This window comes from Oreochromis niloticus, linkage group LG6 (genome assembly GCF_001858045.2).
Source record: "Oreochromis niloticus isolate F11D_XX linkage group LG6, O_niloticus_UMD_NMBU, whole genome shotgun sequence".
NCBI lineage: Eukaryota > Metazoa > Chordata > Actinopteri > Cichliformes > Cichlidae > Oreochromis > Oreochromis niloticus.
Window position 1 is genome coordinate 32631665 of NC_031971.2, and position 21712 is coordinate 32653376.

General features: G+C 41.8%; 1 protein-coding gene across 2 annotated transcripts in view; it reads right to left on the reverse strand.

The window, feature by feature from the left end:
- The window catches only part of mafgb (v-maf avian musculoaponeurotic fibrosarcoma oncogene homolog Gb), a 73699-nt gene extending 57464 nt beyond the window's left edge, over positions 1–16235 (reverse strand). Inside the window, exons 1-2 of one of the 2 annotated variants that reach the window (XM_025907986.1) lie at positions 15037–16235; positions 14130–14304 (exon numbers count right to left, since the gene is read on the reverse strand). The gene's annotated coding sequence lies outside the window, so the exon portion shown is untranslated. The remainder of the gene's footprint in view (positions 1–14129; positions 14305–15036) is intronic. The other variant, XM_025907985.1, reaches the window with a different exon arrangement.
- Positions 16236–21712: the final 5477 nt, after the last annotated feature.

A 21712-nucleotide genomic window follows, 5' to 3' on the forward strand; every position in this document is an offset into this window, starting at 1 on the left:
ACACACACACACACACACACACACACAGACCGTACCAAAGATGAGCAGAAAACAGATATAGACCTACACCTACTGGGGATAAAAATGAAATCATTGATGCCTTTGCACCAAAGTGGAAACAAGACAAAAAAGAATGGAGATACAAATGTGTGAATCAGAAGTCAACAAAGACCGAGATCAGCCCTTAGAGCACACGGCTCCATGATGAGCATCTCCGCAAGCTCTCAATGAGAATCTTTGTTTGGTGACCTGTGTGTTTGTGTGTGTTCATAAAGGGCGGCTATTGTAGCTGGTGCTGAGCGATCATCATGAGACCAGTCATGATGACGCAGCAGATTCCGGATCTCACTCCCTCCCTTCTCTCCTGCAACACAAATTTCTGCTCTCCTCTCTTGACTTTTTGTTCTTCCCTTCTTCCCTTTAAGGGGAGGACAATACAAGATATGGTTGTCAATCACAAGTCATTAGCCAATGAGCATGCAGCATCCCTCAGATTCAGAGTCAAATCAAGCCCGAGGTCATCATATCCATTTTAAAAACAGAGACACCAATGGCAATAATTCTCAGATTAAAGCCTCACAAGGGGACCTTACAAAGCAATGGATGATGTAAAAATTTACATCAGTCTTAAAGCCCCCAAATCACAAAAGAAACCCCCCCCCCCCAAAAAAAACACTCAAAGTGTCACAATCCAGAAAGGTTTCTTTATTAACGTTGAGCATTATTGTCACGGGATATATCACAGATAAATGCTGCCTTTCATTTACCTCAGAAGTCGTAGTTGTAGAAGTTGGAATTTTAGGTCTATGACGTAGGAGAGCAGCCGAAAGAAGAAGACAACGTAGAATAACAGAAACAAGAACTGGTACATTGGATGACTCAGAAAGAATCACAGATAAAAGATGAGCTTTGTAACAAAGGAGACCTTTCATATTTTGACCAGCCACCTATCCTATCATATGGTGATATGGTGATATAAGTTGAAAGTTTACACTAAAATGTACTTTTTGAAGTTTTCTCCAGTGAATTATCAGAAAACAGATCAAAGATCCAGGGTCTATAGAATAGAATAGAATAGAATAGAATTCAACTTTATTGTCATTGCACATGCACAGGTACAGGGCAACGAAATGCAGTTTGCATCCATCTATGATATATCCCCTGCTATTGATGCTTAAAGTTACAGAAAAAAATGTTTTCATTTAGACTAGAATCATTTGGAGTGGTTATAAAATGGATTTGGTTGCAGTTTTCAACAACGCTTAAATGTGTTTTTCAGCCCTGTCTCATGTGGTTATTTCATGTACTCATAGTTATGAGGGCTCAAATATGCTGGAAAACAAAACAGCTTTAGATCCACCACTATGTACTCTGAGGGCCTGTAAGTCAAATGTAACAGTTTCACAGTATGGTGGTTTGCATCATTTCATTATAATAAAGCTATTTTAAGGGGGTCAGGTGGAAACTTTTTTTTCTCATTGGACTAATTTCTACGAAGGCGTTATTACACCCTTCTTAGGTGTGATGACATTTAAATGATACCCGGCAAACATGACTCTTTTCATTTTTTCTATCAAAAGATACCGAATGTGTTAGTGAGCCTCCCTCACAATGCATCACTGCCTGCCTGTCTGTTTGTGAGGGGGCTTCAGTGTTTGTGCATGCACTGCCACAAATCCTACAGATATAAATAGCTGTAGATCAAAGAAAAACATACAAATAATTATGCATGCATACACACACAAAAAAAACATGTCAAATGCACAGCAAGTTAAAAATTCTGTTTAAAACTCAAGGAAGTGGTGAAGAGTGGAAAAAAAGCGCAATAACATGCGAGAGATGGCACAGCTTCATTTAAAGCATTTGACCTCAGCACTTAAGGCTCTTCTTAATGAGTTACGATCAGTCAGTTAAACACAATCTTTTATTAAAGAGCTTCTTCTCGATAGCCGAATGTGCCGCTGCACTCTTCTGTTTTTTTAGGATGCAGCCTCCCACAGCTGAGGTGCACGCTCGCACAAAAGATGAATCAAAGACATGAAGACTGAGGTTAGCTGCTGGGGGTTGGGTTGTTGCAAACAGAGGGGGCATAAAGGGGGCTGTTTCCCTGACAGGCACTGGTTTATTTCCCTTGTGCCCAAACCCCCCCATCCTCCATCTACATAGAAACAAAAAGCATGCTGCCAAACACACACACACACACACACACACACACACACACACACACACACATACCCTGCTGCTATGCCAGCGGGGCACAATAAAACACACATGTAAAATGGTTGACTGCGAGTACACAAGCGTTTTAAACAATGTCGTACTTGCATACTGCAGAGGTTTGATACCACATTTAACGTCGTAATTAAAAGCACTTTAGATGTTTATATACGCAACGTAAAAGGTTGGCATGGTGGCGCAGTGGTTAGCACCATCAAGTCACAGTAAGAAGGTTCCTTGTTTGAATCTTTAGGGCAGCTGGAGTGTTCGTGTGGAGTGTACTGGCATCCTCCCATAATTCAAAGCAGTTAGGTTAACTGGTGGTTCTGTGTTGGCTATAAATTTGTGGCTCATAGACATTTATAAATCAGTTTTCCACTTTATAAATGAAAATTAATTTCCAAAAGGGTACCAGGTCTGCTCTATCACAACACCACCGAATGTAATCAGAGTTATAAACCATAATCTGGAATAACAGCAATAACCAAACACTGAGGAATTACAAGCAGTGTCAGAAGACACTGACACAGTGTAAACCCCCAGAACTTCATCACTTTACTTTTTTTTTTTTTGTTTGTTTGTTACATTCTGTATATACCTGGGGAAAAAAAGTGTGACAAACTGCGAAACCACTAGAAAAAAAAAAGTGATAGAAATTTTTGGTGCAGCGCTCAGCACTAATTGTGATTAGATGAGGAGTCTTTTTCCTGGCTCTTTAAGGGTGACTGCATACATAAGCATAATTTATCTGCAAACAGGTAAATCAGAGTCTGCGTTACCTTGTGTCACCTTTACAGAAGCAACACAAAACAAAAAACTGTAGGTCCTAATCCATCAAGGTTAGACGACAACAACAAATTTTAAAAAAAACTGACTAAGACCAGAGGATAAAACTGCAACAAACTAGTGTGTGTCTTTTTGGGGCATCTGTAAGTCACCCAGGTTAAGGATCATCTGCTGAGCAAAGGCATCGCCATTCATCTTGGGTGAACACACAAACACAAAGGGCCAGAGGTGTCCTTCCCATCATGCTTGTGAGGTGATCGCTGCGGTGTGGTCAATGCCACAGCCACTGTTGCTACAACAGAGCTTTTTTTTGCTGTGGCAGGCTGTATTTTTATGGAGCAACTGAAAGAACGCTGACGACTCAAGAGTAGAGCTGCTTACGGTTACAGCAGAGAGACAACACACACACACACACAAACACGGAGGACGGGATGTGAGGACAGGGATGGCAGAAGAGCTGAGAAGCGGTGGAGATGAGTAGAATATGGTTGGAAGGCAAAAAAAAAGATGAGAAAGTCAGGAGGGAGAAAAAAAGATAGCAAGGTGAAGACAGAAAAGAAGAGGAGGAGGAAGAGGAGAGGGGTGCTGGTGGTGAAGGAGGACTGAAAGAATGCTGACGTCTCCAGAGCTGATTAGCGTTACACAGAGACATCACACCCACAGCCGAGAAAAATGCTGAGTATGGAGAGAGGACAGGGTGTGAGGAGACGAGGGGGGGTGCAAATGACAAGGGAGAAAGAAGAGAAGAAAAAGAGAAGCAAGTGAATAGGGAGGAGCAGGAGGAGGAGAAGGACAGAGGAGGAAGGGGGGTGGGAAAGCATTTCGGTGAAAATGCATCCTCAACACATTTGTAAGAGCTTAGCTGTGGAGTACAGAGACTGGGAGAGAGAGGAGGAGGACTAGAAGGGGGATAAAGCCCCCCAAAAAACCCTGAACTCAGCAACGACCACAACTAAAACCTCCAATTAGAAAAAGTTCTGAAGCTGATCCAATGCAATGAAACCACTGCTGACCACCTCCCTCTCCCCTCGACCTTCTTCAACACACAAAAATAAAGAAAAGACTTCACATCTCTTCCTGTTGACAAATCACAAGGGGATAGTCTTGCAAATAAGAACTATTGAGAATAAAACTAATACATCCACACTCAGACCTGAGGGAAAAAAAAAAATCAATTCAAGCATTTATTTTCCCCAAGGCTCATATTGCAACTCCCCCGGCAAACATGTCAGCGACAACTATCTGTCGGCTGACCGTCTTTCTCAACGAAAAATAGTTCCACAACAAAAGTGGCAATGATGGAAGCTAACCGCCCGCTGGATGTCCTCGTGGGCTCAAGAATAATTTTATACTACCCTTTTTTATCAATTACAGCAAAATGAAATGAAACATTCTTGATTGGGAGAAAAGTAACCTGACCTATCATCCTTCTCTCACGCCCTTTTCTTTTCTTCCCCAATCTGCATAACAGATGAGTTGACCCCTGTATGAGCCAGCTCACAGCCCACAAAGTGTTTAAATGCAATGACATAAATTTGTGCCCAGTGACACGAACAGAGGTTACAGTTAAAATATTTTAAACTTTGGTTCATGCTCTTGAGAAAACCCATCGGTGGTGATTCTCCGGACAAGCTTAATGATACTTTTTGATAAACTTCAGCTTAAAGAAAGCAAAAGGGGATTGCTATTTCCAGGACTTCATGCTAAGCCTTGAAAATGTTGCCTTAAAAGTGTTACAGTTACTGAAACTTGATTCCTCCTTAACCTGTTGCCTGCTAAAGGCAAATATTTATCATTTTTCCAGTTGACTGTATTCATAACACTGCGTTTCCATTGGTATTTGGTTATGCATAGTGAAGTATTATAAGCATGCAAGCAACCTACGTATTCAACAGCACATCTGACGGCAATGATGCTATGCAAAGGTAGACTGCTGACTGGCTGAAAAGTTTGCTTGAACAGAAAAGGAAGCGGCAGCAGAGTTCAAAACAAAGACAGAAGCATGAGAAAATACTGTTGTTTTTAACACTCAGTTTCACTTCACTACAAAGAAGTTCTTTGTTTCTTTTAACTTCTCTCTGTTATATAGAAGGAGCTAAGATGAAGAACCGACAACATCACAATCACGAACGAGAATAACTTACAGGCAGGTCGTTTTTGACAGCGCCCCCTGGTGACAGCGCACAGCTAAAACATTTAGAGAACAATCCGCGTATGACCAAAGCTCAGCCAGGCTGCTGCCGTGATGCTAGGCAAAACTTCACTTCACATTCGATGTGAACTATTAGATTACTGGGTCCAACTTTCCTGGCTTTTCTCACAGTAGGGATGAGTGCCAGGAACTGTGGTCCAGCATAACTACATGATCTACTGGGAAGAGGCACGTTTTTGCTCTCCTTCGACACACATTTCCGACATCAGTCTTGCAGAGCTCCATAATTTTTTAATAGTTTAATGCATTTTGTGGATTCATTACGGAAACAGCTGCATAGTGTCAAAATATTTGGTAGTAAGTTAAAGAGATTTTTAGTGAGATAGTCATGTGTTGTCTCAGGCCTACCTTTTCAAGGGGGCTAGGGTTGCTTAACCACATGAACAGGCGTTTTACAGTTTCCACATCCATTAGGCTATTAGGGTCCAGGTGACGTGTATTTTGTCATCAGACAGTGAGCATAAGGCTTTGAGTGTACTTCCACATGTCTGCCAGATTTGTATGACCATGCAGACTCGTCTGCAGAGATTTGACTTGACATTGCACCAACTATGCATGTGTAGTTGACTTCAAAGAACTATAAAATGAGTTACAACTCAGCCGTAGTGTCTCCTGCTGTCCGTGGCTGCAGCAGAATATAATCGCTGCTTAAAGGTGACTGTGCTTTTGGCATCAGGACCCCTCTGCACTGGAACAACCTGCCTGAGGAGGTCATCCTCCCAGTAGCCTCCTTTAAAATCACCTCAACGCATTTGTAAAGATTTTCTTCTCTGCGATGACGTTACACGTAAGATCTTCTTACTGCCTGGTTATCAACCTTCCGTTGTTTATTATGGAAGCTTCCTAATTTTAGTTTTGCCATTGACTTTTATTTTTAATCATTCTGTCTTGCACCCAGGATGAAAACCAGGGTAATAGTGCAGCAGGATGTGATCATGGGGCTAATAAAGATAGATTAAAAAGAACAAAGGACACAGCATGATGAGACATAGACTGCTTTCTCTCGCAGACAAACAGGATGATGAACTCTCTCTGTGCGGCTGGCTTCAGACGGAGCTCTAATTAATCTTGTTTGCGAGAACCTTTTGCCCCGGCCTCTACTGCCACACAGAGAGGAATTTCTTAGAAAGAGACTTCCTATTTAAGAGCTGGTGGCCTGCTGCAGACACACACAGTGGAAAATAAATGGCCAGATTAGGCGCTCCAAAAATGACCCGGGGGCTGCTACGAGTGGGTGTTTGCGCGCATAAACAAGTCAGCATATATAGCCAATGATCAAGAATAGATTGTAAGAGTCACAAGTCATTTGTGATGCAGTGGCATTGCTGCGTTTATTGAATAATCCGACAATAACAACTGCTTTAACTGTGTCTTCTCCCTCTGGCATTTCTCTAAGCAATAGCGGGGGGGAAACACAAAGGATGGCAGCTGAGTGAAGCAGTAGAAGCGCACAGTAGGTCGTAGAGAGGACATGACAGAATGACATGAAGGGAGCAAAACATAGGCTGAGTGAATTGAAACCTCAGAGAGCTACAAAACTCAGCTCCTGGCTGCAGTCCACCTCGGGTTTGTTAAAAAACAGAGCGAGTAGCTCTCATTGATCCAGTGTGGGCCGAAGATGGTGAGGGAGTCGGTAAATAATTAACGATGAGCGCTGTGTGGAGTCTAATTGAGAATTAGGAATCAGATCAGAGATAATGGCAACCTGCGTGTAGAGAAAAGGGAGGAGCAGCGATACAGGACCTTGGGTCTGAGGAGCTGAGGAGTGACAAGGGGAGAAGTCACTAGTATGGGCTATGTGTGTTTGAGAGTGTGTGCGCGTGTGTGTTTTGGGAAAGGAAGCTATTAACTGGAGGTTATGCAGAGCGTGAAATAAGCATGATAACACAGACAGAATGAGGAGATGGAGAAAACACAGGAAAAGTCATGGAGAAGAGGAGTCTAGACCAAGGGTGTCAAACATGTGGGCTGGGGGCCATAACTGGTCTGCAAAATGATTCAACTCAGCCCACCCAAGTCAGAAAAAAAAATATCTTAGTTCCTCCAACTTTTCAAAAAAAAAAAAAAAAAAAAAAAAAAAAAAGCATTGTGACATGAGCGTTTGACACTGTACATCGAAAATAACATCACAACTGCTGGCGTTCAAAAAATTTAAGTTTCCTTCAGCTCTCCAGTTTTGTAAGCTGGTGCTGGTGGCAGAGTTGTTAACACAACTAATTTCCATAGGTTAGTTTAAATTTTGCCCTTACTTTTCTGCTGTGGGTCACACCATTGCCTGTATGGAACCATTCTTGAATTCAAGATCATTTATCTGAATGTCAGGAGTAGTTCATGCCCCACCCTCATCCACTTTCTCATCTTGCATACCCCTCATTAGCACACGTGGATCTGCCTCACCTGGGAGCTTGAGTTTCCACTGAGGTCCTCTTCAAAACACAGCCTAAAGAACTATTCTTATTGGACCTGCAATTCTCTTACAAAACATGTTGTCAAATCTAATTGAGGATGTGGTCCATGCAAGTGAATGTGTGTTTGTATGTACTGTATGTTGGCATATGCACACTTTTTACATATTTCTCTTTTTAAAGCACTGTGTGTTTTAAAAAGTGCTATACAAATTAAATCACTATTAGTATTATTATTAATATTATTGTTATCAATATTATTGTTGTTTTACCAATCCTCCTGAGGTTAATTAAAATCACTTTGACATCGATGTTCTAGCCCCTCATAAACATATATGGAATCACTTTCACAGTTTACTGAGAGTTAAAAAGGGGCAGCGTGTGTGTGTGTGTGTGTGTCTGTGTTTGTGAGACAAGTGTGTTATTAAAGGCGAGAAAAAGTCCTGGCGTCGACACGTTTTTCCCATTCCAGGTAGTAAGTCGGAGTGTGATGACAAATTTCCCAACACAAGCAAAAAAAAACTGCACTGTCAGGCAATTGAGCTCTGGCGCCTTTTTTTCATAAGTGCTTTTTTTTTTTTGAAGAGAGAAAGCATGTACCGCAGGTTAAGTCATTTCTGTGTGTGTGTGTGCGTGTGTGTGTGTGCATGTGCGCGCGCATACAAACAGAGAGCTGCGAGGGAGACAGGGATAAGTTAAACGACACTATAAGTTTATTTCACCCAGACGCCGTGCATCCCAGGTCAGCAATACAAACTTGAGACAAAGAGAAAGTTCGAGTCCAAGAGCAAAGTAAGCACGGCGCGACTCTGTGGGGAGGCATTCATCATTATCAGTCACATTAATGGGAAAGTATCATCAGAAAACCGTTACCACAGAGAGGAGGAGACGTGTTTGTGGCTTACAGAGGTGCAATGAGGGGCAGTGGCCTCTTTTGCACTGCGACATTCTCCGTGACCATTTTAAGGTTTTCCTTTAAGATGGTATGATAGGTATCATGATATATTTAAATGCACACAGAGGGGCAGAGTATGTGGACATTTTACCGAAGCAGTGCTGCCTGCTTCCTTTCAATTTGATATTTATCCTCCTGCCAAACGCAGCAGTTTAAAACAACACATGACTAACAAAACTTCACTTGTAAAAACCAGAAACAATTCTACTACTTTAAAGAACACGATTAAATGCCAAGAATTGTTAAGTGAATAGTGCTGAAACAACTTCCTGATTTAAAAAGCCTGATCTTCCAGCTTTTCCCAGGCTAAAACTGGACCCATTATACTTTTTCTTTGTGTATATATGACATTATAAATACAAAATATTTGTACAGGCACCGAGTAACAGCCTCTTTGAGCCTGTGAGCCAAAAGCTCAGACTTCAGGTTACTCTAAACAGTGAGTTTTAAGTAGATTTTTCTACTCTTTTATTTTGTATTTATCTGACAGTCACAGACAAAAAGCCCATTTCCAAAAGGGCAATTAGTGGAACTAACTTTAATATCTGTTATGGACTGTCTAACAAACAAAGTATTTGAAGATGTCACCTTGGACTGTGGAAAAATCATTACCACAGCTCAGACAAGAAATTACAGATTACTGCAGTAACATTACTTGGTGGTGAAAATAATCATTAGGTGCAGTCAGCTGCTTCTACAAAAAGGTCAAACAGACTGAGAAGGAATTAATAAAAAAAAACAAAAACCCAGAGAAATATTTTCATGACTATAAGACAGAAAAAAGATGCAGAAAATACAATGAAACAAAGGTTCCACAGCTTCAGCAGGCCCTAAACGCTAATTCCTCATCTCATCAGCTACATTTGCTCACTCTGAAGGTGATTAGATCTAAAACATGCACTCATTTTGTTTGAGAATAGGTCCGATGTTTACTTTGCAAGCCAGCCTTCAATATGAGGAGGGGAAATGAAAACTCAGTCGAGACACCGGAGGACCATTGTTACTTGGAAATAATTTAATGCCACAGGTGATAGCAAAGCCGGCGCCACATTCAACGCACACGTATCTCTGTTCCCTCTCTTTGCTCCTTGGCATTGATCCACTCTGTTTGTGTGTGTTTTAAAGCTTCAGAAATTCATACCACAATCCTCGGATCGTCACACTGCAGTTAAAAAATGCGGCAAGTTGGCATAGAGATGATGCAACTGGTAGACAACCGCTGGTGCGGATACTTCTGTTACCAGGGCCTTGCATCTTCGCCGCTACAAGCCAATCACAATATCTCATGGCTGCATCACTGGTGAGGTATGGAGTGAATGTGTGAGTGTTATTTTTTTTAACTGGAGGCATCTCTAAAAGCTCCAAAATAAGCCCAAAGGCCCACAACGGAAACACTTGATAACTTTAGTCAAAGACTACAGTATCACTTCACCGATCACTGAAGTGCACGACACAATCGATTCAGGACCAAAATCTAGATCAACAACTTAAACTCAACTTCAACTTTTTTCCATTAAAAAAAAAATCCCTTTGACTCCCTTTGACATGCTGAAATGAGAATTGTTACATTTTCATACATTTTCTGGTTCTCAGGGAGGTTATGAAATAGCAGTCGAAGCACTTGTGGAGGGCGGGTACATTAAACGCACACACACAGACTCGGAGACAGAATAACACAAGGACAAGCTGCACACTCACATCGAAGCAAAAAAAAAAAAAAACTGAAAAAAGGAGGAAAAAAACAAAAAAAACAGTGGAGCACAGCAATGATTATGCACCAGATCTGCTTACACCATATTTCATCATTACTGTGGAGAAAAAACACTCAACTATTGATCTGCCCCACTGCTTCCTTTTCTCTCTTCCTCTCTCTCTCGCTCACTGCAATTCAATCTTTTATTCCCGTGTTTACTTATCGCATTTTACTTCCCTCTCACTCTTTTAGAAATCTGCAAGCAAAACAAGACTTCTGAAATGGTTCCCAGTAGTAAACAAGACCATAAACATGCAAACACTACTTAGAAATTATGTTCACAAACACCAAGTTCTTCCTCGTAGACACACATACACACACTCACATACAGAGGAGGTGGACACAATATCAGAAACACCTGTGCAATCTAATGCAATCCAGAGCTGTAGCCCTGCAATAAATGCTGCCTTTGTGCAGTCTCTTTTTTCAATGCAATCTCAGAGCAAGAATGGATACAAAAATCATGGAAAAAAACCTTAAGATAAAATTCTTTACTTTAGAACCAAAACATCATTAAACATCATGTCCTCAGACTTTGTTCACAGTTACTGGGTATGGATCTAAAATAACCTTTTGGTACTGGCATCAATGTGTCCACATTCAGTTTAAGACCAAATTAATAGGTGCTGATGTATTTTAAAGGGAAAAACTAGATTTACAGTTCTAAGCCAATAAATAAAATATGTGTTCTAAGCATTAGTAACAAAAACGAGGCATGCTGTTGGCAACAGCCTCAGAACATTTGATCAGTTAGGAAAAAATATCAGTTCCACAAAAGTTTGATAACATCACTCTCACAGATGGAAAAAAGAAGGACAGGCGGCGAAGATGAGGGATTATTTTTCGAAGCTAAGAAATGCTCAGAAAGGAAATTTAAAGGACATATATAAATATATATATGAAAATACACAGACTCTCTAGAATTTTTTTCACTGGATCCACATACGATGTGTTGCTGATAATGCTGGGCAATTCAAGCAGTCTTTTTCATCTGCCAAATTCCACTTTAACCTCTGTCTACAGATTGTGCTGACCATCTTGAATATACCCAACTCCTGCTGTAGCTCAGTAAATCATCTTTCCTTATAAACACAGCCAAAGGAGGCTCTTCACCACACATGAGCACAGCCTAACGGCCACCTTGATTCGACTCCCTACATCCTTAAAAGAAAACTAAACAACCACCCAAAAATCAATAAACACTGCGTGAAAGGAGGCACACGGGAGCGCTGACTTCAACTGCTGCTGGTGCTCCTTGTTCTGCTCTGCAGCCTCTGTGAGTTAGAGCACAGCAGCACTGGTTCTCCACCTGCTGCAGGTTCAGTATGAGTGACCCTCAAGCTCACAGCGGATCTCCAGAGTAAAACAAGAGCTACTGTCCCCAGCTGCATTAGATCTTGTTCTGAACTGGACAGCAGAATGACCTTAGTAGTGACTGAGCTTTCAAAATAAAAGCATGGGGGTTGTGAACTAGTTGTCTCAGGCTTGTTTTGGGATTTTTTAAAACATTCAAGCAATCTGTCATATCTACCTAAATTAATGGATTTTAACATACATCAGCAATATGTGTGTGATATTTTTATTCAGATGTTCCATGTGAGGCCCTTTGTTTACTGTGACTATCACTGCTCTGCATGATGCTTCAGCACCTTGACCACCGTACACGTAGGGCATCAAACAGTGTATATGAGCACACATATACTTCCTTCCTCGTGGAGGCTTCAAGACAGACATGAAGAGATAGAACGCAATCAACCACCATGCACCAAATGTTGTAATGGCCAACTGATAGTAAAATCACTTCCCTTTGTTACATCTCCTTTCTACGTCTCAACAGTGCAGGCAGGAACTCACACACAGCTTTTAACCTTGGTGCTTGGCATACACACAGACACACAAGCAGCCGTACAGCAGGAAGATCTTAGCTTCTTGTAGGTGTTTTATATCTCCTGCTTTCTTTGCAACCTCTCACATGTATATATATATACACACACACACACACACACACACACACACACACACACACACACACACACACACACACACACACACGCACGCACGACAAGGCAAAGAAACTAGCTGTGGTAAGTAACAAGTGAAAACGCCATCTGTCAAGCGAGAGCGCATTTGCTTCGCCTCAGCATTTTCAGGGGAATGCCTTGAAGACAAAAAGGTCCTTGTTCTCAATCTCTCCACAAATCCCATCTCTCATTCTTCCTCCCTCTTCCTTCATCCCCCCCTTTTGCTCTGCGCGCCTCGCCGCTCCGCCACCATCAGCAAAGTTGCACACATAAGCATTGGTCAGCGTTCAATTACTGCGAACACCAGGGAAGGATGGGAAAGTACTTGACAGAGAAATGCACTTCAAGCACTGATTAAATACTGATACCAAGTATAAAAAGCTTAGCCCCTAGGTTGTGTGTGTGCGTACATGCAATGAGAAAAGGAAATGGGAAAAATCTGTGTGTGTGTGAGCAAAAGAAAGACAGTGAGGAGGGAGGGTTGGTGGTGGTGCTCTTCTCTCCAATACTGATACAACTGTTTCATCATTATGACCCTCTATTACAGTACTTGCCAACTTGCTTACTACATACTTTTGATACACTCTGCAGAGTGCTGACTCCAACTAAAGCTGCTGATATGGAGTCATTAGGGGGTGAAGTTTCTGTTTTTCTTGTGCCCACAGAGCTTCCCTATTACTCTTCAGTGTTTAAGAGTTGCAGCGCTCATAGGCAGAAGATAATGGCCCATCCGCAAGAGATCAATCAGAGGAAATTCTGTTGCAAGGCATTATAGCTTCCTTTTTTAGCACACGTCTCAGTGTGGGTTCATTAACCGCCATGGGAATCAGTCCTTCCCCTCAGCCTTCATTTGTGTCTGTATTTTTAATGATATTTACACAGGAGGGTCTTGTTTTTAATCTGGCAAAACCAGACTTTATTTATTTAATTTATTAAAAAGTGAACTAAAGGTTGAGGGGTTAACTCTAGGTCTGAAGCCCCGTCCATTCGCTCGTTTTGAATCTGACCGCTGGTATGCAGTGGACCCAAGCTCCGGTTACCTAGGTAACTCTCTAATGTCAATCAGCCGCATGTTCCGCTCTCATTGGTGGCTTCTTCGTTAGATACCGTTGAAGTTGAGAAAAGTTCGACGGTAGACCCGCCCACTTCACGTCGCTAACCGTTATTTCGCCCCTCTTTGCTCGTAAACGCTGAATGTCACTGACTTCACATGGCTTCTGGCCGCGTCAGTACTGTGGCCTAATTTATCAGAATGTGACTTTTATTAATATTACTTTGGCTTTTAAACATCCGAAGTCTAGGCAATCAGAAAAAAAACCCCTAAACAAAGGCTTGGGGGACTCAAACATCATGCGGTTAAGCCACTAGATAACAAACATCGTGCTCCAGTGAACATAAATTAACTAGTGTTTGCTGAATACTACAAAATAAAATGTATACATTTAGGACCATTTTAAAAACACAAATCCGTGACCCCGACTCCGTGACCGGGTCTAATTTCACCGCGGTGAACAGACCTCCTTCCTTCCGTCTACACCAGACCTTTGTCCGCCCGCCCGCCTGCCGCCGGTGCCATGTTGCCATGGCTCCCTCGTGCCTCCGCTCTCCTCGCGCAAACGTTGAGAAATACGAACGTTGTGATGAATCAGCATCTCTGCCGCGAGCCCAAGCCGGTGAACCACCACCAGCAGCAGCAGCAGCACCGCGGCCGGAAAACCGAGTAGACTCTGTGCGAGTAAACCCGGCAGTACAAGTCCTTAAAACGCCAAAAAATACTCACTGTTGCTGAGTGATACGTGAAGCGAGCGGCTGTCTGTGTGAAGCGGCTGACACAAAGCAAATGTCAAAACAGTCGCTCGGGCAGTTCGGCCACAATACTCTCTCTCTCTGTGTAGCTAGCCGCTGGGCGTCTGACAGCTACCGACGCTCCAGCATGACAGCCAGCGGTGTTTTGCCTTGTTTAAAAAAAAAGAAAGAAAAAAAATTACATATTTTGATATTTCCACCTACAGCTAAACAACCAGAGAGCAGACGAGACGCTCATATATGAGAGCCCTAAATCCCAGCATAGCTAACAAACAGCTGACTAACGGTCATATAACATCTGAACCAGCAGCTGGATGTGTCCGGTCTGAGCGCCGCTGCCGCCGCTCCAAATGCGAGGCACAGCCAGAGAAAAAGCTGAGGTTATGTGCCGTTACCGAGGGGGGTTTCGCTGCTTTAAGTAAACACTATACATCCCCTGATATACTTAATTAAATCCTTTTAAACATTTAGAAATTTAACAGGCACAAAACAAGGGAATCCCCGGGCACCGCCGCGTCTCCGCGCGGTCATCTAATTCCGACACTTCTTTTTCAGCCTGACAGCCACACTCATCCTGCCCCCTTTGTCTGTCTTATTATGAAATCACCGGTTGGTCGGTAGTGCGTGGCAGCTCGAGCGACCGACCGCGTTTCGGTAGCGCATGTACCAAAGACCTGGATGATGATGATGATGATTCAGCACTGCCAGACTAATGCCCTTTAAACAACAGCAGCGGCGACGGCGGCAGCGCACACCGGGACAGGCGGCAGTGCGCCCGCACTGAGCGGCGGCGACGGCGGCCGTGCACACTCAGCAAAACACCTCTACATTCAGCACTTTCTGAAGACATTTCAGTTTTGATTTCGACAAAGCTGACTCACCAGAAGTCAAACCGGCGCCTTTCGCCCACCCGCAGCTTCGAAAGGTTGACGTCCGCCGACGGTTCGTCGACCCGGTGTGGAGAAGACAGACAGTTGGAGAAATGTTTTTCCGCTCACGCCTTCTCTCGCAGGTCTCCAGATATATCCACTCCTTCCCCGCTTGTTTTAGTCTATGGTCGGAGGCGCCAGACGTCAAATGATGTTTGGATCACGTGGCTTCATTCATGAAGGATCTACGCAACCCGCATTTAAAGAGACACGAGACACTACTACTGTGTGCTTTAACAACAGGCAGCGTGGAAAGCGTGACACGACAGCTGTGCACATCTCTATACTTAGAGCTAACATTTGAACCTCTGATCCAACAATAGGACAAAGAGCGGCGACACAACCATCTAACACTGAAGCAGCGATGCTCTGAGAGGCAATGGAAAATTTAGCACCCGACAAGTGAAAGACAGTGCCCTCAACATTTATGACTCATTTATTTTTAATAGTGTTGTGTATTTTAGGAATTTTACCCCTTTGTGTTGAACATGCAGCTGAAACAGAGACTAGGGTATGAAAACGGGTAAACAAAGAGATTGAAATAAATAATTCAATGCGAAATATTTACCCACTTAAAAAAATTATGAAATACCTTTATGTTAAAGACCTCCTCATGGCCTTTTATACAACCCCAAAGTAATTCAATTATAGATTTCTGTATGTTACACATTTACTTCGTACAATTTAAGCCCAAAGAGTCATGCTGACAGATTTCCATCATTTACTACAGCAGCACTTTTTCATCATGTAAGAATTCAGAGGTACCGTTTAAATTCTGCTTCATTTTCTTATATTGAGATATCTCATTGATTAAATTTGTAGTTAAATTTCTGTATACTGACAGAAAGGGGAGTTTCACTGGTCTGGTCCACATAAGATCAAAGTGTGCTGTATGTGGTTTTGACATCCCTGGGCAAGATAGAAATACAAAATAGAAAATTACAAAATGCAACCACTTTTTAGAAGAGGTTCTCTATTTTTTCCCCAGTTTGAAAACGCATGAATGAGTAACGAAGTGTACCAGATTTACTCAAATTAGTTCACTATTCTGTGAGGTGCTAAAGAAGAAAGGGGGTAATTAACATGCTTATGTAGCCTGCACACTCACCAGCCATTTAATAAGTTACACCTTGCTTGTACCAGCTTGTAACACCTTCGCCTTAATTCCTCATGTCACAAATTCAGCAAGATGCTGGAAACATTGCTCTGGGGTTTTGGTCCACACAGCATCACACAGCTGCTGCAGATTTGCTGGCTGCATTCACATCAATGATGTGAATCTCCCATTCCACCACATCCCAGAGGCACTTTATTGGATTGAGATCTGGTGACCGCAGAGGTCATTTGAGTACAGTGAACTCACTGCCTTTCTAAACCACCTGTCTGCCCCATTCTGACGCTTAGTTTGAACTTTAGGAGTTTGTTTTGACCACGTCTACATGCCTAAATGGCGTACCTGATCAAATAACCAGTGAGTGTGTATCAGAGAACCACGCAATATAAAATTCTCAAATTTATGCCTTGTATTAATAAATTAATATTGCACATGACAATAGTATTTGACAAAATGATGGCGATGATGATGGTGATGATGACGCCTCTTAATGAGTCTGTTTGTCTCTAACATGATGGTCTTGCAAGCAATGCTTGCTCTAAGGCAGTAGTACAAACAGGCTGTGATGAGTCCTTATCCAACTCTCATGGGGACATATCACAATCATTTACTTGTTCTTCTTTCTTCTTCTTCTTCTTAAAAGAAAAAAAGGATGTGACAATGTGACACAGCATTATTATCAATGACTTAGCTTGTCAATTTCTAGAGAAACTGACTGCAGTGCTACACATATTGTGCTGGAAGGGCAAAGTATTCTTTTAATGTGTTTAATATCCAGTTCTAATTGTAGTGATTTGCAGTTTTTTGTTGCTTTTTTTAATGGTTTGCTGCCACGTCACCTTTAAAAGGCCACGTCATGCAAAGCCATGAAACTGGAAAAACAAAACTTTTGTAATATAAACATTATTTCTTATTGAGTGTAACTTATACTCAATGAGAATTTATTTTTTGACAATTCAAGATTTCATTGATGCTTACTTTAGTACAATCTTGGACACGCTGGCTCACGTTTGCATCAGCCAAGTCATAATAAATTGCACTGTTTAAAATATTAGCCTCTCTCACATGAGATTTTGTTTCTTTTCTGCTCCGCAGAAGAGCACCTGTCTGGCCAGTAGTCAGAGTCATGCAACACTTCCTTCCCTGTTTTGTAACACATAAAACCGCCATGAGCTACCAATGCTCGCTTACAGTACAAACAAAATTAAGGGCTGATGTACATTAGTATATCAATATCCATTAGCATTTCTGAGGAATTAACGACCTCACATGCAAGACAAGGAAGCACTCTGCCAATATTAGCAGCCTATTTCCAGATAATGCCACTCAGTTTATAGGGGATAGCTGGTATTACATATTCATTGACCGATTATTTCCACTTGGCCGTGCATGGGCCTTTGAGGAGTAAATCTTTACCAGGCTGCTGAAAGTGAACATAATAATGGGGGTGGGGGGTTGTTATGAAAATGACTAATATATACATGAGGTCAGTGTAGAATTTGATTTAAGAGCTACCCATGCCAAGACTGCTGACGAATGTGAGCCCTTGTATAGGATATCAAGGAAAAACACAGTGTTAATGCTCTTTATGACTTGAAGCAACCCCACTTTTAGTCACGATATTAAAATTATGTTAATCCAAATCCAGCATTATTATATGTATATTTTTGGTGAAATAAGCCAGTCTGCATTATGAAAATTCATTATTTTTTAATTTAATTAAAAGCTTTACCTACTTGCTCCTCAACTGGTTTTTGGGCCACACAAAAAAGGAATGCCTGAACCACAAAGCTAGTGGTGGAAAGTAACAGATTATACTAACTCATGCGTTTAACCATGACTAAATAGTTGTAAAACGCACTCTACCTCTAACCGCTAACCCTATGCTTTCACAATATGTGATTTTGAAATGTATTCTTGAGAATGAGAGTCTTGACAGTGGGAGCACAAAAAAAGATCATTCTAACACACACTGAAACTGTGATGGGTCAGAACAGTGCTTCACAAATTGCAGTGCTTGGATCTGCTGCAGATAGGGCAGGAAAACATATATCTGCCCCCATTAAATAAAGAATATATTGGTGGATAGTTTAGTGCTGCTCCTGGGTTTGAATCCACCAGCTGGGCCCTTTGTGTTTGCATCTTCTCCATGAGTGTGTGTGGCTGCTTTCCTCCAACAGTTCAAAAAACATGCATGTTAGGTTAATTGACCGTAGGTGTGAATATGAGTGCGAATGGTTGTCTGTCTTTCTGTGTCAGCAGCAGACTGACGAACTGTCCAGGGTGTACCCTGCCTCCTGCCCTGTGATCGCTGGGCTAGGCTCCAGAACCTCCCACAACCCTGAATTTTATAAGCAGAAGAAAATGGATTGGAGTGGGCTTTTTTTCAGCTTCTGAAGAGAGGAAAGATGAAACAAAACAAAACAAAACCTGGAAGCCACAGGGTGAGACCTCAGAGGGAAGTAAAATTAGAAGTAATTTTGATTATTTTGATCTTTATTTGTTTTTACCCTTCTTGTTCTATATGAAAGCTATTAATAAGAACAACACACATGAAAAACAAATAAGTGTACTTCTATATAATACTGTTCTACAGCGTACAGAGTGTGCTAAAAAGCTGGTTAATAAATGCTTTTGGTACATCATGTACACACCTGTGCACCTGTCTGATTCCTTGATAAGTATCAGGCAAATAAAGGTCAGCGTTTCCAGGAATCCTTTCGCTCTGTACTTTGCAAGTTGGCATTAGAGGGAAGCCCATACTGCAGATTCACTGGCTGTGTGATAACCGTCAGTGTTTCCTCTTTCTGGGGCCGTTTCACCATACAGCTGCACAAAGCTGATACTGTATCAGCTCTCAGATCACACACAAACACACACACTTGCACACACAGATTGCTGACACCACACTTGAGTGCACAGAAAGCAAAAACAGAGGAACTTGAAAAACAAACACCTATTTACTCGCTTGTCTGTGTGAGTTTATCATTTTGGAGAGGATTAGATGAATGTTTGTTCCATCTATCCACTCCTCTTGGTTTCTGGCACTCCTCCTGGCCTTGACACAATATGCAAACAACCGTGTTACTGCAAAGGTCAGTGATTACACTGATTGAATGGGGATGACAGGTAGCATCTGGCCTACCTGTGGACAGAAATCCCATGCTGAGCGAGAGCGCACACACACATACACACACACTATGCACAAACTTTCCACTCAGGATTAACTACCACTGAACTGCCATCTTAGACCCTCAGCCAGTGTCAAGATGATTGACACAGAGCACATCCTCTTCACCTTGGGTGGAAGAGAAGCGCTCAAAGCCGCCCGACCAACGAAAGGTAACAGAAGTCTAATAATGAGAAGCAAATGGAAGTCTCTCCAGGAATGGCTAATCTTAACGGACAGCGGCGGGAGCAAGCGGAGAATAACCTTACGGAATAAAAGAGGGATTACCAAGACACTTCAGTGGCAGAGAAAAACCATTGCACGCACAAATAAACAGCCAGAGTGCGCTGAGAGCATGAGGGACGCAATTTAATCAAGGGACACTGGTGTGTGTATTAGTTTAAGGAAAATAAACTAATCCTACAACAGCTATAAATTGTTCAATTATAATGAGGACATGGCTCTTCACAAACCATCACCCTTCTTCCATCATTTTGCTTCGCCATTATGCACCTGTGTATTGGCTGAATACACCCACAGGCCTATCTCATTCCAACACAAAGTGCCATTTGTTAATCCAAAATGTAGCAGCCTGGAGCGCAGTGATGGGCCCAAAAATCGGAAAAGTACTTTACAGAGCTGAAGTCTGCTGTAGCTACTGTCTCTTAATTTCCCCAAATGCACCTGAACTTCTGCCCTTTTCTATCAGCTAATTCAAAACTCGATATTTAGGGCCAGATTTACTAAGCAGGGCAAATTAGCACATGCAAGAACATTTTTCTAGGGGTTTCCAGCCTGAAACCATTACTTACATTTGGGTGGCAAAGAAAATAATGTCCTGTTCATTTTTTTTCTTTGTGGAAAATCTCTGTAAGCCAAAGAGTTAATTTATTTTGGTCACTCACTGTTATATTTATGCATGCTTGACTCATGTCACAGTGCACCTCACAGACTGTGACAAGGAATGGGAGACGAGACTTAAAAACATGGGAATTCATTTACAAAAACATATTAGACTTAAAAGAACTTGCATTTATGGGCAAGACAGTGATGCAAAGAATGTATGGATGAGTAGCAGTGTCTGCAAAAAACAGAAGAAAGAAACCCAAAAAGCAGGCGGTGGTAAGAGTCTGTGTGAATGCAGGAAGGAGTAAGCTTTTAAAACAGAGCTCACTGGGCCAGTGTAGAACTCATGAGGCTTTTTACCCTCCAGTTAGCTCCTGCAGGACAAAACACAACACAAAACCGAGGCATCTAATACCCGCATGGCCCCGATGTGAATTTCAGCAGTTCATCTTGACCACGTCTACATACCTAAATACATTGAGATGCTGCCATGTGATTGGCTGATCGGATATTTGTGTTAACAAGAAGTTGAACAGCTGAATAACCTGATAAAATAACTTATGAGTGTAGAATTTACATAGGTTAAAACGGTCTGTATGGGAACATCATCCATCAAAAACAAACATTTTGTAAAGAAATTCTGCTTGAAAAATAATTACTGGAGTATTAACTGGGCTTCATTTTAGGTTGTATGGGGGGAATTCTCTGGCCTCGATCACCAGAAAAAGCACAAACTAACAGCAGTGTAAATTAGAACTTCACAAAATACACACAGGCAGATAAAACAAGTAACACACTAATAACGCTCACGAAAAGTGAATTCAGTTTAGGGCTTGCGCCACTCTCTGAATACAGGGAAATCTGACAAGTGATGCAGATTTTGGGGTGATAAACTATTACAGAATATCTCATGAACTCTTAGAGCTAACCGCTTTCTGGTTAGATGCTTCGCTGGGAACCACTGAACTGATCAATCTAACAAGCTCCACATCAATAAACACGAAACTTTAACATATTCATAAATCAGTAATAGTCTTTTAGCATGTTGAGATTCATTAAAAAATATTTAGAAAACCACCATTTATTCAACATTTTTGAATAAACGGATGTCTAAGTTTACAGCTTCGTGTATATCTGGTACATTTAATCCTAAAACTATTTCTCACTGAGAATTTATTGTTTTATTTATTTTTCCATTTTGGCAGTTTTGGTCCTCCGTAGCTTTAAGTGGTACTTTTAGTAGCCTCCCATCACCTGCTGCACCCCCCTCATGTCTCGTCGAGGACTAAGGACACACGAGGACTGAATCTGGAGAGAAAACCACGTCCCCACCCCTTGGTCATAAGTCTTGCTAACAGAAGGTGTCTAAAATTGGAGTGCGTTTCCTCTTCAAACAACCAATCACAATGCACCTCGAGGCCAGCAAGGAAACACAGGTCTACCTCTCATTATTTAAAGCACACACAAGGTCTAAATTTAGCACACAGAGATCTGATTGG